Source organism: Macaca fascicularis, chromosome 2 (assembly GCF_037993035.2).
Source record: "Macaca fascicularis isolate 582-1 chromosome 2, T2T-MFA8v1.1".
In the NCBI taxonomy this organism is placed as follows: domain Eukaryota; kingdom Metazoa; phylum Chordata; class Mammalia; order Primates; family Cercopithecidae; genus Macaca; species Macaca fascicularis.
This window is the reverse complement of record NC_088376.1, coordinates 104,255,945-104,276,108: the sequence shown is the minus strand read 5'-3', so window position 1 is coordinate 104,276,108 and position 20,164 is coordinate 104,255,945. Positions and strand designations below refer to the sequence as shown.

The 20,164-nt window shown below is 38.0% G+C and overlaps 1 protein-coding gene across 16 annotated transcripts in view; it reads left to right on the top strand.

The window, feature by feature from the left end:
* The window catches only part of ULK4 (unc-51 like kinase 4), a 701,729-nt gene that overhangs the window by 518,567 nt on the left and 162,998 nt on the right, over positions 1–20,164 (top strand). The window lies entirely within an intron of this gene.

Below are 20,164 nucleotides of genomic sequence, written 5' to 3'. Positions count from 1 at the left end.
ATTTTTCAACTCATAACTTTTTTTTAAAAATAATTATGGTTTAGCTCATAATTAAAGATTCAGTTAAGGCAAAAAAAAGGAAACTCACATTTCATGTGAATGAAACCACAAAGGTGTTTGGAATGTGGAGGCTAAGATAATTACAAAATTCATCATGCAGAAACACTGCAAGTACAGAAAATTCGGTGTTTAACCCAGTGATCAGTTTCCCTTAATTTGTCACCGAGGGAAAAATAAATTGACTAAGTACTAAACTTTTTTCTGTAGGTTATTTTAAAAAGTCAATTCAAACTAAAACACATTTACCATTAACACTAGGCAAACATACTGTAACGTAAAACAATAATAAAAAATTTATTTCTATGCTGGGACTTTTCACATAAATACCAAAAAGTATAAATGAAAAATGAATTTGTCATCCTGATTATGGGAAGATTTGCCCCCTTCTGAGTTTTAAATGTACCTGCATGATTTACAGTATCTTACATTTTTTTCTCCAAATATTTTGGATGTTTGACAAATAGGTTCTATGTGTTAGTGTCCTTTTAAAACTAATAATTATATATGCCCAGTAAAAATAATTCAAATTCTTTGGAAGAGTTAATAAATGAAAAGTAAATATCTTCCTCTCTTATCCAGAGTCACAAAAAATAGTGTTTTCTTTTACAATTATATGTATATGTGTATGTATAAATAAATGTATATATGCCCCTTTAATACAATGAAATCATAGTATACATGTGCGTCTGCAACTTGCTTTCTCTCCCATTTCTCAATATATTTTAACAAAATTTCCATATCAGTACATATAAATACAGGTTGAGTATTCCTTATTCAAAATGCTCGGGACAAGAAGTGTTTTGAATTTTGGAATATTTACCCGTAAATAATGAAGTATCTTAGGGAAGGGAACCAAGTCTAAACACAAAATTCATTTATGTTTCACATACAACTTGTACATATAGCATGAAGATAACTTTATTTTTCCTTCAGGGATACTTATAATCTTTGTATTGTGTGTCTGTGTTTTGATTGTGACCTGTCACATTCAGGTGTGGAATTTTCCCTTTGTGGTATCATATTGACACTCAAAAAGTTTGGGATTTTGGAGCATTTGGGGTTTTGGATTTTAGGATTAGAGATGCTCAATCTGTGTAACTATTTTGGATGACTGTAGTACTGTATGAACATACCGTAATCAAATTAGTAAGATTTCCCGTTAATGGATGTTTAAGCTTCTAGGTGTATGTATGTCGAGGGGGTACATTTTTCTGACAAAGAGAGCTGCACTGAAAATTTTTGTTCAATATACTATGTTTACTTGTGCTTATATAATTATAGGACAAATTTCTAGAAATAGAATTGCTAGGTAAAAGGTTGTGAATTTTTAGCTTTGATATAGATAGCCAAACTGCCCTCCTCAAAAGCTAGAGGACCAGTTTTCATTCTCACCAAAAGAAGAGATTGCCTGTTTCTCCTTGCTGATACTGAGTTTTCTGAAATTGCATCATTTTGCCATTCTGATACATGAAACCTGATAGGTCTTTGATGTTTTGCATTTCTTTCATGATTTATGAAGTTTAGCATTATTTGTAGGTTAGTCATTTGTGTGTCTTTTTACACAATTACTGAAGCTTTAGTGTAATCCTTTCTCATGTTTTTCTACTTAATTTACCTCTTTTATTGATTTGTAAGAACTCTTTGTATATTAATAAACATCCTTTTTTTCACAACAAATATACTTTTTTGGTTTCTCCTTGCATTTTTAATTTTTATAGGTATTTTCACTATAAAGATAGTTCTGTTCAATCAAATTTATCGGTATCTTTAAGATTTTTGAGTTTTGTGTTTTAAAATGTCTTTCCACTCCAGGGTTATAAATACAGTCACCCACATTTTCTTCTACTACTTCCATGGTTTTATTTTTTACATTTATTTGATTTGTTCAGGATTATTTTATTGTAAGGAATAGGTAGACATCTATGTAGTGGTATATTGGTAAAAGATTTCAAGCATCAAGTACTGATAAGATTTTGTTCCATTGGTTCTAGTTATCCTTTGCCACACAGTTGTTAAATAAGTGGAGTGGCATCTGTGTATCTTAGAAATTATCGTTTCTTTGGCTGAATGTGATTGGTTATATTCATTCTCTGCACTATAATCATTAAGTAATTGGGAGTAGTGTATGTCCTGGGAAATAACAAAGCATCTTCTATGAAAATATCATTTCCTTGACCTAATGTGCTGCTTCCTAATAAAACTAAACAAAAGGAGATGATTGATAGTGATTCTTTTATACCACAGAAGAGAGGGTTAGTAGTGGCTTCCAGGTGGGAAAGTTGTTCTGGTATCATCCCCAAGGATTACATAGAAGAGCCTTGTTTTTACATTATGTGATCCTCCAGAGAAAGCAGCATTTTCAGGACTGGTTTTCCCCTGGAAATATATCTTTTCTTCATTGGTTAATCCCAGAGAAACAGACTAAAGACATACTTTGTCGTTTTTGTGGAGGGTGATGAAGAAAACTCCATTTAAAGTTGAGGTGCTAATGGGTAACATAATTGTTTATGCTTGTATTTCTTTAAAGTCTCTATTTCAAGGTCATACTGATTGCATTTTACCTTGTCATTACTGGTCTTTAGTATCTCAGCCTCTTCCAATGTGTGTATACTACATTTGTAAACTGTAGAAGCCGCTGTTGCCTTGTCAACAGGGATAATCGCATAATGGCATGCAACTGTGCATTTACAAGTAACAACACTAAAAAAAAGAAATAGTCCTTTGGGAGGCCGAGGTGGAGAGGTCAGGAGATAGAGACCATCCTGGCTAACACAGTGAAACCACGTCTCTACTAAACAATACATAAAAATTAGCCGGGCGTGGTGGCAGGCACCTGTAGTCCCAGATACTTGGGAGGCTGAGGCAGGAGAATGGCGTGAACTTGGGAGGCGGAGCTTGTAGTGAGCCAAGGTTGCGCCACTCCACTCCAGCCTGGGCGACGGAGCGAGACTCCATCTCAAAAAACAAAAACAAAGAAAAAAATAGTCACATCTTTAAAAACTGAAAATGAAGCAGCGTTATCTAATTAATTTGACATTCAATATGAGGCTGTTTGGCAGGAAATATGGGGCATTTCTTATTCAGTTGGGTCACCTCTGAACACCCATTTGTTTAACTGTGGTTGAGTAGGCTTTACTGATTAACAGATGAATGACCATGTGCAAGTTAGTAAGCCTCTGTTTCCACATAAAAAAAGGAGGGGGGGGAGGGAATTATAACACCTCACAGGATTGTTGAGAAGGCTAAAAGATTAATGCATGAAGAACTCTTAGCACAGCACTTGCCATGTGATAAACACCCCCAACCCAGGATGTTTGCTTTTATTGCTTTGTTGTCTTGTTATTGGTAGTGGTATTATTATCTTTCTTTCTTTTTTTTTTTTTTTTTTTTTTTTGGTGACTGAGTCTTGCTGTGTTGCCAGGCCGGAGTGCAGTGGCCCGATCTTGGTTCACTGCAACCTCTGCCTCCCAGGTTCAAGCGATTCTCCTGCTCAGCTTACTAAGTAGTTGGGATTACAGGCGTGCCTCACCACGCCCAGCTAATTTTTGTATTTTTAGTAGAGTCGAAGTTTCACCATGTTGGCCAGGATGGTCTTCATCTCTTGACCTCGTGATCCGCCTGCCTTGGCCTCCCAAAGTGCTAGGATTACCGGCATGCGCTACCGTGCCCAGCCTGTTATCTTTATTGCTCAGTAGTACAATAACATATAGCGAAAGACTATTATGGCTACAGTCAACAATATGCAATTCCTAGGTGTCTTTAGAAGTGGGCCTTATTTAAGGTGAACGGTAAATTCTGAGTTTGATTTGTTTCATTTTTGCCACCCCCACCCCCAAACCTCATCGCATGTAAGCTCAGAAAGCATACCTATGCATCATTTTTGAAAGGAAAATAATGTGGATATTTAATAGTGTGGATATTTACCCATAACTGTGATACAGTAAATGTAGCAGTTTTGATAATGATGTTTGGCTTTTTTGTTTTGTTTGATGCCTGCAAAATTATCCTGCCTATGGCTCCCAGAGGCCTTTCCCATGCAGCATGTTCTATAATCATATTACTGATCTAATAAACATCTATCTCTTATTGTAATAAACTCTTCGTGAACAGCCTCATTAATGTGCTGAAATAATGTACCCAGGGGTATTTCCAACAATTTCATTGTAGCTCTAAAATTAGCTGCCCTAACAGCTCTATTGGTGCAAAAACTGCCACTTCAGCTCCAGTGATTGAGTCTCCTGTGGCGCCTTGCAGATCATGAAGGCACACGAAGCAGAGCTCACAGTAAAGGCACTTTGGGGCAACCAAGTTCTATAGCGTAAAACCGTAGACAAACCCATTCCAATTTAGTTTTGGATCAGTCTCTGAATAAATGAACCATTAGTTTATAAAGCTGAAACTTTACCTTACGGAACTTATGCTAAATGCCTAGATAATAAAGGCTTAACTATGTCTAAGCCATTTTATATAGAGAATTTTCTTCTTTCAGTTGTAAAAATTGCCTAGTTTAAGTTTCTACTGTTAGGAAGTGGTAGTTTTTATTTTATTACCCTTGCAGTTTTATTAGAAAGTATATATTATTTTAATGGAAAAACCCTTTTAAAGAATAAATGTATTATCTCCTATTCGTTTTCATTTAGTATGTATTCTTTACCTTAATCTTATATTATTTAAGTATGAGCTCTTCAGAAAGGAATTTAGTATGAAGAGGATTTCATGTATTTTTCAATATATTGGATTTAGTAAATAGCAATTTTAACAGACTTCTAGGCCATATAATTCTGTAATAAACTTTTTAAAAAGAATTTTAATTTAATTTAATTTTACATCTGGGATACATGTGTGGGATGAGCAGGTTTGTTAACAGGTAAACGTTGTAGGATTTCTGCTGAGAGGTTATGCCATTAGTCTGATGGACTTCCCTTTGTAAGTGACCTGGCCATGGTGGTTTGCTGTACCTATCAACCCATCACCTAGGTATTAAACCCAACCAGCATGCATTGGCTATTTATCCTGATGCTCTGCCTCCCCACGTGCTGCCCCCCGCCCCCAACAGGCCCTAGCATATGTTGTTACTCTCCCATTATCCATGTGTTCTCATTGTTCAGATCCCACTTATAAGTGAGAACATGCAGTGTTTGGTTTTTCGTTCCTGCAATAGTTTGCTGAGGATAATGGCTTCCAGCTCCATCCATGTCCCTGCAAAGGACATGATCTCATTCGTTTTTATGGCTGTGTAGTATGTATATGTACCACATTTTCTTTATCCAGTCTCACTGATGGGCATTTGTGTTGATTTCATGTCTTTGCTATTGTGAATAGTGCTGCAGTGAATACACATGTGCATGTATCTTTATAACAGAATGATTTATATTCCTTTGAGTATATACCCAGTAATAGGATTGATGGGTCAAATAAACATCTATCTCTTATTGTAATAAACTCTTATTTCTGATTCTAGGTTTTTAAGGAATCATCAAGCCATCTTCCACAATGGTTGAACTAATTTACATTCCCACCAATAGTGTAAAAGCATTCCTCTTTCTCTACAGCCTCTCCAGCATCTGTTGTTTTTTGACTTTTTAATAATTGCCATTCTGACTGGCATGAGATGGTAACTCACTGTGGTTTTGATTTCCATTTCTCTGATGATCAGTGATGTTGACCTTTTTTTCATGTTTGTTGGCTGCATATATGTCTTCTTTTGAGAAGTGTCTGTTCATGTCTTCTGCCCACTTTTTAATGAGATTTTTTTTTTCTTGTAAATATAAGTTCCTTGTAGATTCTGGAAATTAGACCTTTGTCTGATGGATAGATTGAAAAATTTTTCTCCCATTCTGTAGGTTGTCTCTTCACCCTGATGAGAGTTTCTTTTGCTGTGCAGAAGCTCTTTAGTTTAATTAGATCCCATTTGTCAATTTTCCTTTGTTGCAATAACTTTTGATGTTTTTGTCATAAAATCTTTGCCCATGACTGTGTCCTGAATGGTATTGCCTAGGTTTTGTATCGTTTTGGATTTTACATGTAAGTCTTTAATCTATCTTCAGTTGATTTTTGTATATATTGTAAGGAAGCGGTCCAGTTTCAGTTTTCTCCATATGACTAGCCAGTTTTCCCAGCACCATTTATTACGTAGATAATTCTTTCCCTATTGCTTGTTTTTGTCAGGTTTGTCAAAGATCAGATGGTTGTAGAGGTGTGGTCTTATTTCTGAGATCTCTATTCTATTACATTGGTCAATGTATCTGTTTTTGTAACAGTACCATGCTGTTTTGGTGACTGTAGCCTTGTAGTATTGTTTGAAGTCAGGTAGCGTGATGCTTCCGGCTTTACTCCTTTTGCTTAGGATTATCTCGGCTATATAGGCTCTTTTTTTTTGGTTTTATATGATTTTTAAAGTAGTTTTTTTCTAATTCTGTGAACAATGTCAGTGGTAGTTTAATGGGAATAGCATTTAATCTGTAAATTACTTTGTGCAGTATAGCCATTTTCACAATATTGAGTCTTCGTATCCATGAGCATGGTATGTTTTTCCGTCTGTTTATGTCCTCTCTGATTTCCTTGAGCAGTGGTTTGTAGTTCTCCTTGAAGAGATCCTTCACTTCCCTTGTTAACTGTATTCCTAGGTGTTGTATTCTCTTTGTAACAATTGTGAATGAGAGTTCATTCATGATTTGGCTCTCTACTTGCCTGTTGTTTGTGTATAGGAAGCTTGTGATTTTTGCATATTGATTTTTGTGTCCTGAAGCTCTGCTGAAGTTGCTTATCAGCTTAAACTTTTGGGCTGAGACGATGGAATTTTCTAGATATAGGATTATGTCATCTGTAAACAGAGACAGTTTGACTTCCTATCTTCCTATTTTAATACCCTTTATTTCTCTTGCTTGATTGCCCTGGCCAGAACTTCTAGTACTATGTTGAATAGGAGTGGTGAGAGAGGGCATCCTTGTCTTGTGCCAGTTTTTAAGGGGAATGCTTCCAGCTTTTGCCCATTTAGTATGATGTTGACTGTGGGTTTGTCATAAATGGCTCATATTATTTTGAGATATGTTCCAACAATACCTGATTTATTGAGCGTTTTTAGCATGGAGGGATGTTGAATTTTATCAAAGGACTTTTCTGCATCCGTTGAGATAATCATGTGGTTTTTGTCTTTAGTTTTATTTCTGTGATGAATGATGTTTATTGATTTACATATGTGGAACCAGCCTTACATCCCAGGGATCTTTGAAGCCAACTTGATTATAGTGGATAAGCTTTTTGATGTGCTGCTAGATTTGGTTTGCCAGTATTTTGTTGAGGATTTTTGCATCGATGTTTATCAGGGATATTGGCCTGCACCTTTTTTTTTTATTGTTGTTGTATCTCTGCCAGGTTTTGGTATCAAGATGATGCTGGCCTCATAAAATGAGTTAGGGAGAAGTCCCTTCTTTTCAATTGTTTGGAAGAAATGGTACTAGCTTCTCTTTGTACCTCTGGTAGAATTCAGCTGTAAATCCATCTGGTCCTGGTGTTTTTTCTTTGCTCGGCTATTTATTACTGCCTCAATTTCAGAACTTGTTATTGGTCTACTCAGGGATTCAGTTTCTTCCTGGTTCAGTCTTGGGAGGATGTATGCATCCAGGAATTTATCCATTTCTTCTAGATTCTCTAGTTTATTTGAAGAGAGGTGTTTATAGTATTGTTTGATGATTGGTTATATTTCGTGGTGTCCATGGTGACATCCCCTTTATCCTTTTTTTATTGTGTCTATTTGATTCTTCTCTATTTTCTTCTTTATTTATCTAGCTAGTGGTCTATCTACTAATTTTTTCAAAAAACCAGCTCCTGGATTCATTGATTTTTTTGAAGGGTTTTTTGTGTCTCTATCTCCTTCAGTTCCACTCTGATCTTGGTTATTTCTTGTCTTCCACTAGTTTTGGGGTTTGTTTGCTCTAGATTCTCTAGTTTTTATAATTGTGATGTCAGAGTATTGATTTGAGATCTTTCTGGTTTTTTGACATGGGCATTTAGTGCTGTAAATTTTCCTCTCAACACTGCTTTAACTGCATCCCAGAGATTCTGATGCATTGTCTCTTTGTTCTCATTGGTTTGAAAGAACTTATTGTTTTCTGTCTTAATTTTTATTATTCACCCAAGAGTCATTCAGGAGCAGATTGTTTAATTTCTATGTAGTTGTGGGTTTTGAGTGAGTTTCTGAATCATAAGTTCTAATTTGATTGCACTGTGGTCTGAGAGATTGGTGTAATTTCAGTTCTTTTGCACTTGCTGAGGAGTGTTTTACTTCATATTATATGATCAATTTTAGAGTAAGTGCCATTTGGCACTAAGAAGACTATATATTCTGTTGTTTCTTGGGGAGAATTATGTAGATATTTATCGAATCCATTTGATTCAGAGCTGAATTCAAGTCCTGAATATCCTTGTTAATTTTCTGTCTCAATCTGTGTGGTACTGACAGTGGGGTAACGTCTCCTACTATTATTGTGTGGGAGTCTAAGTCTCACTGTAGGTCTCTAAGAACTTGTTTTATGAATCTGGGTTCTCCTGTATTGGTTGCATATATATTTAGGATAGTTAGCTCTTCTTGTTGAATTGACCCCTTTACTATTACGTAATGCCCTTCTTTGTCTTTTTTAATCTTTGTTGGTTTAAAGTCTGTTTTGTCACAAACTAGGATTGCAACCCTTGGTTTTTTCTGCTTACCATTTGCTTGGTAAATTTTCCTCCATCCCTTTATTTTGAGCCTACGTGTGTCTTTGTATGTGAGATGGGTCTCTTGAATACAGCACACTGATGGATCTTGACTCTATCCAGCTTGCCATTTTAATTGGGACATTTAGCCTATTTTACATTTTTAAGGTTGATACTGTTATGTGTGAATTTGATCCTGTCATCATGATGCTAGCTGGTTATTTTGCAGACTTGTTAATGTAGTTGCTTCATAGTATCATTGGTCTTTGTACTTCAGTATGTTTTTGCAGTGGCTGGGAATGGTTTTTCTTTTCCCTATTGAATGCTTCCTTCAGGAGCTCTTGCACAGCAGGCCTGGTGGTGATGAATTCCCTCAGCATTTGCTTGTCTGAAAAGGATTTTACTTCTCCTTACCTTATGAACTTAGTCTGGCCGGATATGAAATTCTGGATTGGAAATTCATTTCTTTGGGAATTATGTTGAATACTGGCCCCCAATCTCTTCTGGCTTGTAGGGTTTCTGCTGAGAGGTTATGCCGTTAGTCTGATGGGCTTCCCTTTGTAGGTGACCTAGACTTTCTGCCTGCCCTTAATGTTTTTTTCTTCATTTCAACCTTGGAGAATCTGATGATTATGTGTCTTGGGGTTGATCTCATGGAATATCTTACTGGGGTTCTCTGCATTTCCCAGATTTGAATGTTGGCCTATCTGGCTAGGTTGGGGGAAGTTCTCCTGGATGATATCTGGAAGTATGTTTTCCAACTTGGTTCCATTCTCCCTGTCTCTTTTCAGGTACCCCAATCAGTAATAGGTTTGGTCTTTTTACATAATTCCATAGTTCTCAGAGGTTTTTTTTCATTCCTTTTTTTTAATTTTTTCTCTAATCTTGTCTGCCTGTCTTATTTCAGTAAGGTAGTCTTCAAGCTCTGAAATTCTTCCCTCTGCTTGGTCTATTTGGTTATTGATACTTGTGGTTTCATTGTGAAGTTCTTGTGTTTTTCAGCTCCATCAGTTCATTTATGTTCCTCTGTAAACTGGTTTTTCTGGTTAACAGCTCCTGTAATGTTTTATCATGATTCTTACCTTCTTTGCATTGGGTTACAACATGCTCCTTTAGTTCAGTGAAGTTCATTATTACCCACCTTTGAAGCTTACTTCTGTCAATTCTGCCATCCCAGCCTCTGCCCAGTTCTCTGCCCTTGCTGGAGAGGTATTGTGATCATTTGGAGGAGAAGGGACACTGTTTTTTTCAGTTTTCAGCATTTTTTTTTGATAATTCTTACCTTTGTGAGATTATCTAGCTATGATCTTTGAGGCTGCTGACCTTTGGATGGGGTTTTTTTGGAGAGTTTCCTGTTGATGCTGTAGTTATTGCTTTCTATTTGTTTTCCTTTTTTTATTTTAGTAATATTTTTATTTGACTTAATATAGCCAAAGTATTATTATTTCAACATGAAATCAATATAAAACATTTTAATGAGATCATTGACATTCTTTCATACTAAGTCCTTAAAATCCAGTGTGGGCTGGGCATGGTGGCTCACACCTGTAATCCCAGCACTCTGAGAGGTTGAGATGGGAGGATTGCTTGAGTCTAGGAGTTTGAGAGCAGACTGGGTAACACAGTGAAACTTTGTCTCAAAAAAAAAAAAAAAAATTAGCTATGTGTGGTGGTATGTACCTGTAGTCCCAGTTACTCAGGAGGCTGAGATGGATGGCTTGAGCCTCGGAAATTGAGGCTACAGTGAGCCTAGATCATGTTGCTACACTCCAGCCTGGGTGACTGAGCAAGACTTTGTTCCAAAAAAAAAAAATCCATTGTGTACTTAATATTTACAGTACATCTCATTTTGTACTAGTCACATTTCTTTTTTTTTTTTTTTTTTAATTATACTTTAAGTTCTAAGGTACATGTGCACAATGTGCAGGTTTGTTACATATGTATACATGTGCCATGTTGGTGTGCTGCACCCATTAACTCGTGATTTACATTAGTTATATCTCCTAATGCTATCCCTCCCCACGACCCCCACCCCACAACAGGCCCCGGTGTGTGATGTGCCCCTCCCTGTGTCCAAGTGTTTTCATTGTTCAATTCCGACCTATGAGTGAGAACATGCGGTGTTTGGTTTTTTGTTCTTGCGATAGTTTACTGAGAATGATGGTTTCCAGTTTCATTCATGTCCCTACAAAGGACATGAACTCATCCTTTTTTATGGCTGCATAGTATTCCGTGGTGTATATGTGCCACATTTTCTTAATCCAGTCTATCATTGATGGACATTTGCGTTGGTTCCAAGTCTTTGCTATTGTGAATAGTGCTGCAATAAACATACATGTGCATGTGTCTTTATAGCAGCATGATTTATAATCCTTTGGGTATATACCCAGTACTGGGATGGCTGGGTCAAATGGTATTTCCAGTTCAAGATCCTTGAGGAATCACCACAGTGTCTTCCACAATGGTTGAACTAGTTTACAGTCCCACCAACAGTGTAAAAGTGTTCCTATTTCTCCACATCCTCTCCAGCACCTGTTGTTTCCTGACTTTTTAATGATCGCCATTCTAACTGATGTGATTTTGATTTGCATTTCTCTGATGGCCAGTGATGATAAGCATTTTTTCATATGTCTGTTGGTTGCATAAATGTCTTCTTTTGAGAAGTGTCTGTTCATATCCTTCACCCACTTTTTGATGGGATTGTTTGTTTTTTTTTTTGTAAATTTGTTTGAGTTCTTTGTAGATTCTGGATATTAGCCCTTTGTTAGATGAGTAGAGAAAGCAGGAAAGATCTAAAATTGACACTCTAACATCACAATTAAAGAACTAGAGAAGCAAGAGCAAACACATTCAAACGCTAGCAGAAGGTAAGAAATAACTAAGATCAGAGCGGAACCGAAGGAGCTAGAGACACAAAAAACCCTTCAAAAACATCAATGAGTCCAGGAGCTGGTTTCTTGAAAAGATCAACAAAATTGATAGACCACTAGCAAGACTAATAAAGAAAAAAAGAGAAGAATCAAATAGATGCAATAAAAAATGATAAAGGGGATATCACCTCTGACCCTACAGAAGTACAAACTATCATCAGAGAATACTATAAACACCTCTATGCAAATAAACTAGAAAATCTAGAAGAAATGGATAAATTCCTGGACACATACACATACACCCTCCCAAGACTAAACCAGGAAGAAGTTGAATCGCTGAATAGACCAAAGCAGGCTCTGAAATTGAGGCAATAATTAATAGCCTACCAACCAAAAAAAGTCCAGGACCAGACGGATTCACAGCCGAATTCTACCAGAGGTACAAGGAGGAGCTGGTACCATTCCTTCTGAAACTATTCCAGTCAATAGAAAAGAAGGAATCCTCCCTAACTCATTTTATGAGGCGAACATCATCCTGATACCAGCCTGGCATAGACACTACAAAAAAGATAATTTTAGACCAGTATCCCTGATGAATATCAATGCAAAAATCCTCAATAAAATACTGGCAAACCGAATCCAGCAGCACATCAAAAAGCTTATCCACCATGATCAAGTGGGCTTAATCCCTGGGATGCAAGACTGGTTCAACCTACACAAATCAATAAACGTAATCCAGCATATAAACAGAACCAAAGACAAAAACCACATGATTATCTCAATAGATGCAGAAAAGTCCTTTGACAAAATTCAGCAGCCCTTCATGCTAAAAACTCTCAATAAATTCGGTATTGATGGGATGTATCTCAAAATAATAAGAGCTGTATGTGACAGACCCACAGCCAATATCATACTGAATGGGCAAAAACTGGAAGCATTCTCTTTGAAAACTGGCACAAGATAGGGATGCCCTCTCTCACCACTCCTATTCAACATAGTGTTGGAAGTTCTGGCCAGGGCAATCAGGCAGGAGAAATAAATAAAGGGTATTCATTAGGAAAAGAGGAAGTCAAATTGTCCCTGTTTGCAGATGACATGATTGTATGTTTAGAAAACCCCATTGTCTCAGCCCAAAATCTCCTTAAGCTGATAAGCAACTTCAGCAAAGTCTCAGGATACAAAATCAATGTGCAAAAATCACAAGCATTCCTATATACCAATAACAGACAGACAGACAGCCAAATCATGAGTGAACTCCCATTCACAATTACTTCAAAGTGAATAAAATACGTAGGCAGTTCAGTTGTCGGAGACAACAGTCAGTCACAGTGGTGATGACCACCCCTTCCCCCAAGAACTGTGTAATCTTAGGTTGTCTCCAACCAAGTGGCCACTGAGAATCTGCACAACTCTGTGCTTGGGAACCAAGGCCCTGGTGGCGTGGGCTCATGACAGGATCTGTGGGTTGCATAGATCCATGGAAAAAGTGTGGTTTCCTGGGCAGGGTAGCATGATCACTCACTGCCTCTCTAGCTGGGGATGGGAGCTCCCTTGCCCTGTGTGGCTCCCAGGTGTGCTGTTGTACCACCTCACTTTTCCTCACTCCCCATGGGTCAAGACAACCGCCTAGTCAGTCCCAGTGAGAGAAGCTGTATACCTCAGTTGCTGGTACAGGGTTCACTTGCTGTTTACATTCTTCTTGGTGGGAGCCTCCAACTGCAGCTGTTCCTATTCGACCATCTTGGCCCCTCCTCCACAAGACACTTTTGAATCTTATAACCAAAAAGCCAAATTTTCAAGTTTCTTTATTCCTCATTTGATGGTCATAGAAACCATGATGCTCTATTATTAGAGTTGTTAAAGGCAGCCTGAGCCCTTCCCATCTTTTCCATTAGTTGTAGCAAGTCTTGGATTTGACCACTAAATGAGGGTGATTACACAGGGTGCCTAGCAAATTTTCCCTTTTTTAAATTTTAGTGGTAGGAAAGACATTTATATCAGACATTTGAATTAGAAAACCTACCATAAATATGTTATAACAATTCAAGCAACGTAGAAGTAATTAAACTGAAGTCTTCCTCTGTCATGACTCCACCCCCAGTGTGACCCCTGTTTACATTTGGCATGTGTCCTTGCATCCTTTTCCCTGCTTACTGTCACAAGCACTTATCTCAGTGATCTTCTTTCTTTGGTTTCCACTTTCATTTCTAAAAATAGGACCATAAACAAGATAGTATACATATTTTTAACTTGCTTTTATTTTTATTTATTTTACATGTCAATCTCATTCTTTTTAATAGCATGGTATTTTATAGTGTGAATGTACAATGGTTTATTTGATTCAAATGTCTTCTGATGGATGGCCATTCAGATTGTTTCTAGTTATTTTCTATTACAAATGTAGCACAAAACACATCTTTGTGTGACACTTCTGAATTTCCTTTGATTAGATAAACTCCAGAAGTGAGATCGTTAGGTATAAACACGTTTTTATTTTATAAGTACTAATTACCATATAACTTCTCAAAAGATTCTAACAGTTTATATTCTAATTAAACAGTGTATAAATGTACCTGCTTTACTACATCTTCAGCAGCACTGCATTTCCTGAGTCTTAAAAATTTTTTGTCCATTTGATAGGTAAAAATGACATATCACAAACTTTCAACTTGGACTGTGGCTATAGCGGTAAGAAAGAGAAAGGAAATACAGGCATATGAATATGTATAACATTAAGGCATTAAATGTGGAAATATAGAGAAGTAGATGATTTTACAGAAAACTATAAATTATCAAAATTGACATCAGAATAGATAAAAATATCAAACTTCAGAGTTCTTAAAATGTGATCATCTAATGATTTAAGCATCTCAACCTCTATTTAAATAGGAATAGGAATCTGCAAGGTGTAATTTCACCACAAGCAGGTAGAAAAGAAAAGATCCAACAAAGAAACCTTGCAAGTATTTATAGCCTGTAGCAATTCAAAGATGAGACTCTACGTATCACCAAAGCAAACATTGTTAGGTAAGACAACCAATCAGAATTTCTTATGTTTTAAAAGATAAATGTTGATTTCACAGGACATGATCACCCTTTCTGCCTTCTAGGTATCTTACAAGACTTCTTTATTAGAAATAACACTTTCAAGGACTATTTATGACAGAGAATAGAATCTGCTTTTCCGTAGCTGCAGGGAAAGAGGAAACATTTTTCTCTTTATTATTCTGCTAAGATTTCTCTCACAAGCAGTTAGAAGGGCTGCCAGTTTAAAGGGTAAATACCAGAATTCTATTAGTTCTTACCAAAAGAAAAAAAAAACTTCTAATATGAAAAAACAAACAACAAGCAAGTGGATCATGGTGATCTGATATTTTGCATCTACAAGATCTTTAAATAGAATGTTGTCAAGCTTAGAAGGTTTTATATGTGCATTCAAAATTTTCAAGAAGTAGACAAGTCCTATGCTATCTAAATGATTTGGAGTGTAGAGAGAGTTAAAGCTCCCTGGTTCATTTTCATGAAGCTATAATAAGTCTCATATCATAACCTACTTTAAAACAGCACAGAACAATTGAAGGTAACTTTCATTTAGGAATATAGGCAAGAAAATTCCTTCCCCCGAAAAAAGCAAATTAAATCCAGCAGTACGTTACTTAATATAACCAAATAGGATTTGATTCTGGAATTCAGGAATAGTTCAAGCACTAGAAAAACATCATCTAATATTTTAAGAAATTGAAGGCGAACAAAAACATGATTATAATTATTGATGCTAAAATTCAGCTAGCAATTCTTCGTTTTTTAGAACTCCGTTTAAGATAGCGTGAATCTCCCAAACATGTTGAAGGTTATTTTCTTAAAGTCAATAGTAAACATTTTAAATAAGGAAAATCTAAACGCATTTTCATTAAAATTGCAAAAGAAGAATGCCATTACTAGTCAACAGTGATGGGGAGTGTGGGGGTGGTATGATATAGGTAATGCTGTAAGATGAGAGAAATAAATCTGCAGTCTGAAATCATTATTTGCAGTTAATAAGATTTTTATACCTAGAAAAAAGAAATTACAACAAAAAATTCATTGGTCCTAAACAGCAAATTTTAGTAAGCAGGCATTATATAATACACAGAAATTAATAGCCTTTCTTTTCTTTCTTTCTCTTTTTTGAGACGAAGTCTCACTTATTTGTTTCCCAAGCTGGAGTGCAGTGGCGTGGTCTCAGCTCACTGCAACCTCTGCCTCCCAGGTTCAAGCGATTCTTCTGCCTCAGCCTCTTGAGTAGCTGGGACTACAGCCATGCACCACCACGCCCAACTAATTTTTGTATCTTTAGTAGAGACAGACTCTCGCCTTGTTGGCCAGACCGGTCTCAAACTCCTTACCTCAAGTGATTTGCCTGCCTCAGCTTCACAAAGTGTTGAGATTATGGGTGCAAGCCACCACATCTGGCCAGATTTTTTTTTTTTTTTTTAAATACTGACATTAAATTGAAAAAACCAGGCCGGGCACGGTGGCTTACACCTGTAATCCCAGCATTTTGGGAGGCCGAGGCAGGCGGATCACCTGAGGTCGGGAGTTTGAGACTAGCTTGGCCAACATGGTGAAGTGATATCTCTACTAAAAATATAAAAATTAGCCAGGCATGGTGGAGGGTGCCTGTGTAGTCCAGTTGCTTGGGAGGCCAAGGCGGGAGAATCGCATGAACCCAGGAAGTGGAGGTTGCAGTGAGCCGAGATTGTGCCACTGCACTCCAGCCTGGGCGACAGAGTGAGACTCCATCTCAAAAAAAAAAATACGAAGAAAAAGAAATAAAGAAAAAGAAAGAAAGGAAGGAAAGAAAGAAAGAACTGGAAACGGGGGAAAATCCCTTTCATAAAAGTGTGAAATCGTCCTATAAAATGGCCAAAAATAAAGATAACAAGAAAATACAAGTCATAATTACTTGTACATGGTAACTATAGGAAAAATTTGAAGATGTAAAATATGATGTAAATGAAATCACAGATGTGCCAGGTACATGGTGGGAAGACTACCATTAAAAATATGAATTCTTCCAAAATTAAAATAGAAATTAAAGTAATTATAATCTCACCAACCTTTTTTTTAAGTGTAGTAAAAATTATCCTACAAAATAAATATGAGAGACTAACCAAGAAAATTTTGAGCAGAAAGCCCTCGTTTTGTTACTCTTTTTTTTTCCTTACATTTATCTCCTGTCTCTCACAGGACCTCTTTAGAGAAAAATAGAGGAACTCAAAAAGGAATAAACTGACATTAATGAAGGGAAAGCGGAAAAGGAAGTCAGTGGCAGATTAAGATTTCAACCTACTTCTGGGAGACAGGAGGCATATGGAAGCCTTTGGCACAGGGCGGAGGAAGCCCAGTGCCAAAACACCCTGTGAGGGGTCACAGTGGCGGTGGGCAGTGGCTTTCCCACAGAAACCCCACAGCACCCCTGGCCTCAGGAGGAGATGGAAAGCGGCATTTTCAGAAGTCTATAAGGAACATCCCCGCCATTTCATCCCTCTTACGCCCTTCCTCAGTTATTGCATGCCAGAGACCAAGCAGCCCAGCACGTGCCCCTGTGCCTTCACAGTGATGCCAGCACTTTTCTCCAGCAAAGTTGAAGCTGAGCAGAAATCAGACAGTACCCCACAGTAAAGTAGTCCTGATTTTCTGCAGAGTGCCGGTGGTAGAAGTGATGGTGAGGTTTCCCTAAGGAGAAACTTTCCAAGCTCCACCGCCACCACTGCAGGGCGGTGTTACCACCTCTAACCACAGGTGATGTCATTCAGCTGCTTGCTTTCCCTGGTGTCTGTGCTTTGAGGATTTCCAAATTTGTATCTTTAGCCATGACCTGCCCCCTGAATTCCATTCTTATAAATCTGCTGCCTAAATAATACCTCCATGAGAGTGTCTGAGCCAGTGGTGCTGTGAGCCATAGGATGGTGATCTGATTGACCTTTTTGCAGGCTCCATGTTATCCTACTCTCCTCTCTGACCTCGTTTTCTAGCCTCTCTCTGCACATTCAGTGAGTCACGCTGCCTCCCTGCTGGTCCTCAGAAACACCAAGCACACTGCTGTCAACGGGGCTGTTTTTCTCCCTAACATTTTTATTATGAAAGTTTTCAAACAGAAAAGCTGAAAGAATTTCAGACTGACCAGCTTACAGTAAGCACATATATAATTGCCACCTGCATTGTTTAATAGTTTTCTACATTTATTTCATCATGTATCCATTTATCTATCAATCCATCTTACTTTTTGATGCATTCTAAAGTAATGCCACAGGACTTTTGAACTTGGTGTTCTAACCTCTTAAGGCTGTTTCCTCCAACATTCACATGGCTCCTTCCCTCACTTGCATCGGCTGTCTGTCCAAAGAACACTTCTCAAAGAACCCTTTTCTAACAACTCTATGTAAAATGGCCTGACATTTTATAATGTGCCCATTCATGCACTGTCTGCCAGCCCCTCTAGAGTGAGAGCTCCACGAGGGAGGGGCTTCACCTGTGTGGTCCACCTGTTCCTTTAGCATCAGGACAATGCCTGACTTGTAGTAGGTGCATTTGTCAGAAACTTCCAGTTCTCCATCAATATCCATTCTCCTATAAGTACTGTAGGGACTGCAAAACTCTACCTCCATGCTCTTAGGGTCCTGAGTGGTCCCAAGAATTAAATTGACATGAGATAGATTAAAAGCATACACATTTCTTTAGAATAGGTTTTTACATGGCATAGGAGTTCTCATAAGGAAATGAAGACTAGATTAGGAAATGAAGACCAGAAGAAATAGTTAAAGCAGTCACTTACATACTGAACTGGACAAAGAGTAGTATAGTTGACCCTTGAACAACACGGGTGTGAACTGTGCAGGTCCACTTATATGTGGACTTTTACAAACTTTTTGCAGATTTGTGACAGTTTGAAAAAAACTTACAAACTGTGTAGCCTAGAAATACCCACCCCATTAAGAAAAAAAGTATGTCATGAATGTATAAGATACATGCAGTACTAGTCTATGTGTAAATTGACTGTTTATGTTATCAGTAAGGCCTCCAATCAGCAGTAGGCTATTAGTAGTTAAGTTTGGGGGAAGTCAAAAGTTATATGCAGATTTTGGACTGTGTTAGGAGCACAGCGTTAGTGCTCCTAACCCTGTGTTGTTCAAGAGTCAACTTGTAGTTGTGAAAATGTGATGAGGCAAAGGAGCATCGACTAAGGTAGATTATTGGGTGTCGAAGTAACTAGGAAGGTAAGGGTTACTTTAACAAGGCTTGTTAGAACAGAATTCCCTTAGCCTCAACTTGCTCATCCTCAATGATAAGAATGTGTTATCTTTCGCATGGGAATTTCATCTCTTGCTTTTGAAAAACAGCACGAAAGTCAGAGTGATCTTTTTGCACCTGCTGTTTTTTAAATGGCTTTAACTTAAATAGTAGACAATATACCAGAGTAGTTAGTATGTTTTTAACTCTTTCAACAGCCAGAATAAAAACTACATTTCCCAGCCTCCCTTTTGCCTTGACATGACTATATGACTGACCAAAGTCAAGCCAGTGAGAAGCGAACAGAAGTGATGTGTGTATGTCACTTCTGGTATCAGCTCTTAAAAGAACTGCATGTGTGCTCACCTGCCTTTTCTGTCCTTCCTGCTGCCTAGATGGGAGAAGCCTCTGTGTACCTCAAAAAGTAACAGGCACCCAGGGTTTGCAGAGTCAGCCTGTCTGCATTAAGTACAGTCAGTTATCTGCCTTCTTGGAGCTCTCCCAGGGAGAGCCTTACTGCTCAGAGACGTGTTTTCCCCTACACTAGGCTAACCCTGGCCTTTTGTGAGCTCTTCATACCTAGTCACAGCCTCCTCTAACCCCATACCTCTCCTCAGGAAGCTACCTGACTCACATTTTCCTCCCTCCTTCAGGTGTTTCAGCTATGTTTTGTCACCTTGTCTTTCCTGAGCTGCTAGACATATTCGCATTCCTTTACCAGGCTCTCTTCCCTGACAGTTTCACTGATGATCTCTCCTTACTAGACCCCTAACATCCTTATCTTAGCTCAGTTACTAGTAGAAAGCTTTTTCTCCCTTCCAGAATCACATCTAAGTCTGATGCCTCTGGAGTTTCTCCTGGAACAAGTGCTGTGCAGAACAGAATGCTTCAGTGCCTCAACGTAGCCTTCACTCTTGACTGTCTGTCATGTGCATAGAGGCAGAAGAGACTGGGTTTCCAGGTGGTCGCTCCTTGGCCCCCAGCAGCCTCCTGTTAGCTCTAATGCATTCCATGTCTTCACCTGGTGCTCCTCAAGGACTGTAGCCATGGCGTCCTTTTAGTAATGTTCCTATCACATGTACATTTTAGTGCACTTTCAGCTAAGCAAGAGCTTTAATTCCTTATTCTAACTCTAGTCTCTTTCATGCCCAAATGCTGTCTCGTTTGGACAAATTTGGGTCCCCCTTTCTCCCTCCTTTTCCTCCTGGGTAATTAAAGTAGGTACATTAGTCACGTGTTTCCCTGTTTCACATGGGTCATTTCAGGCC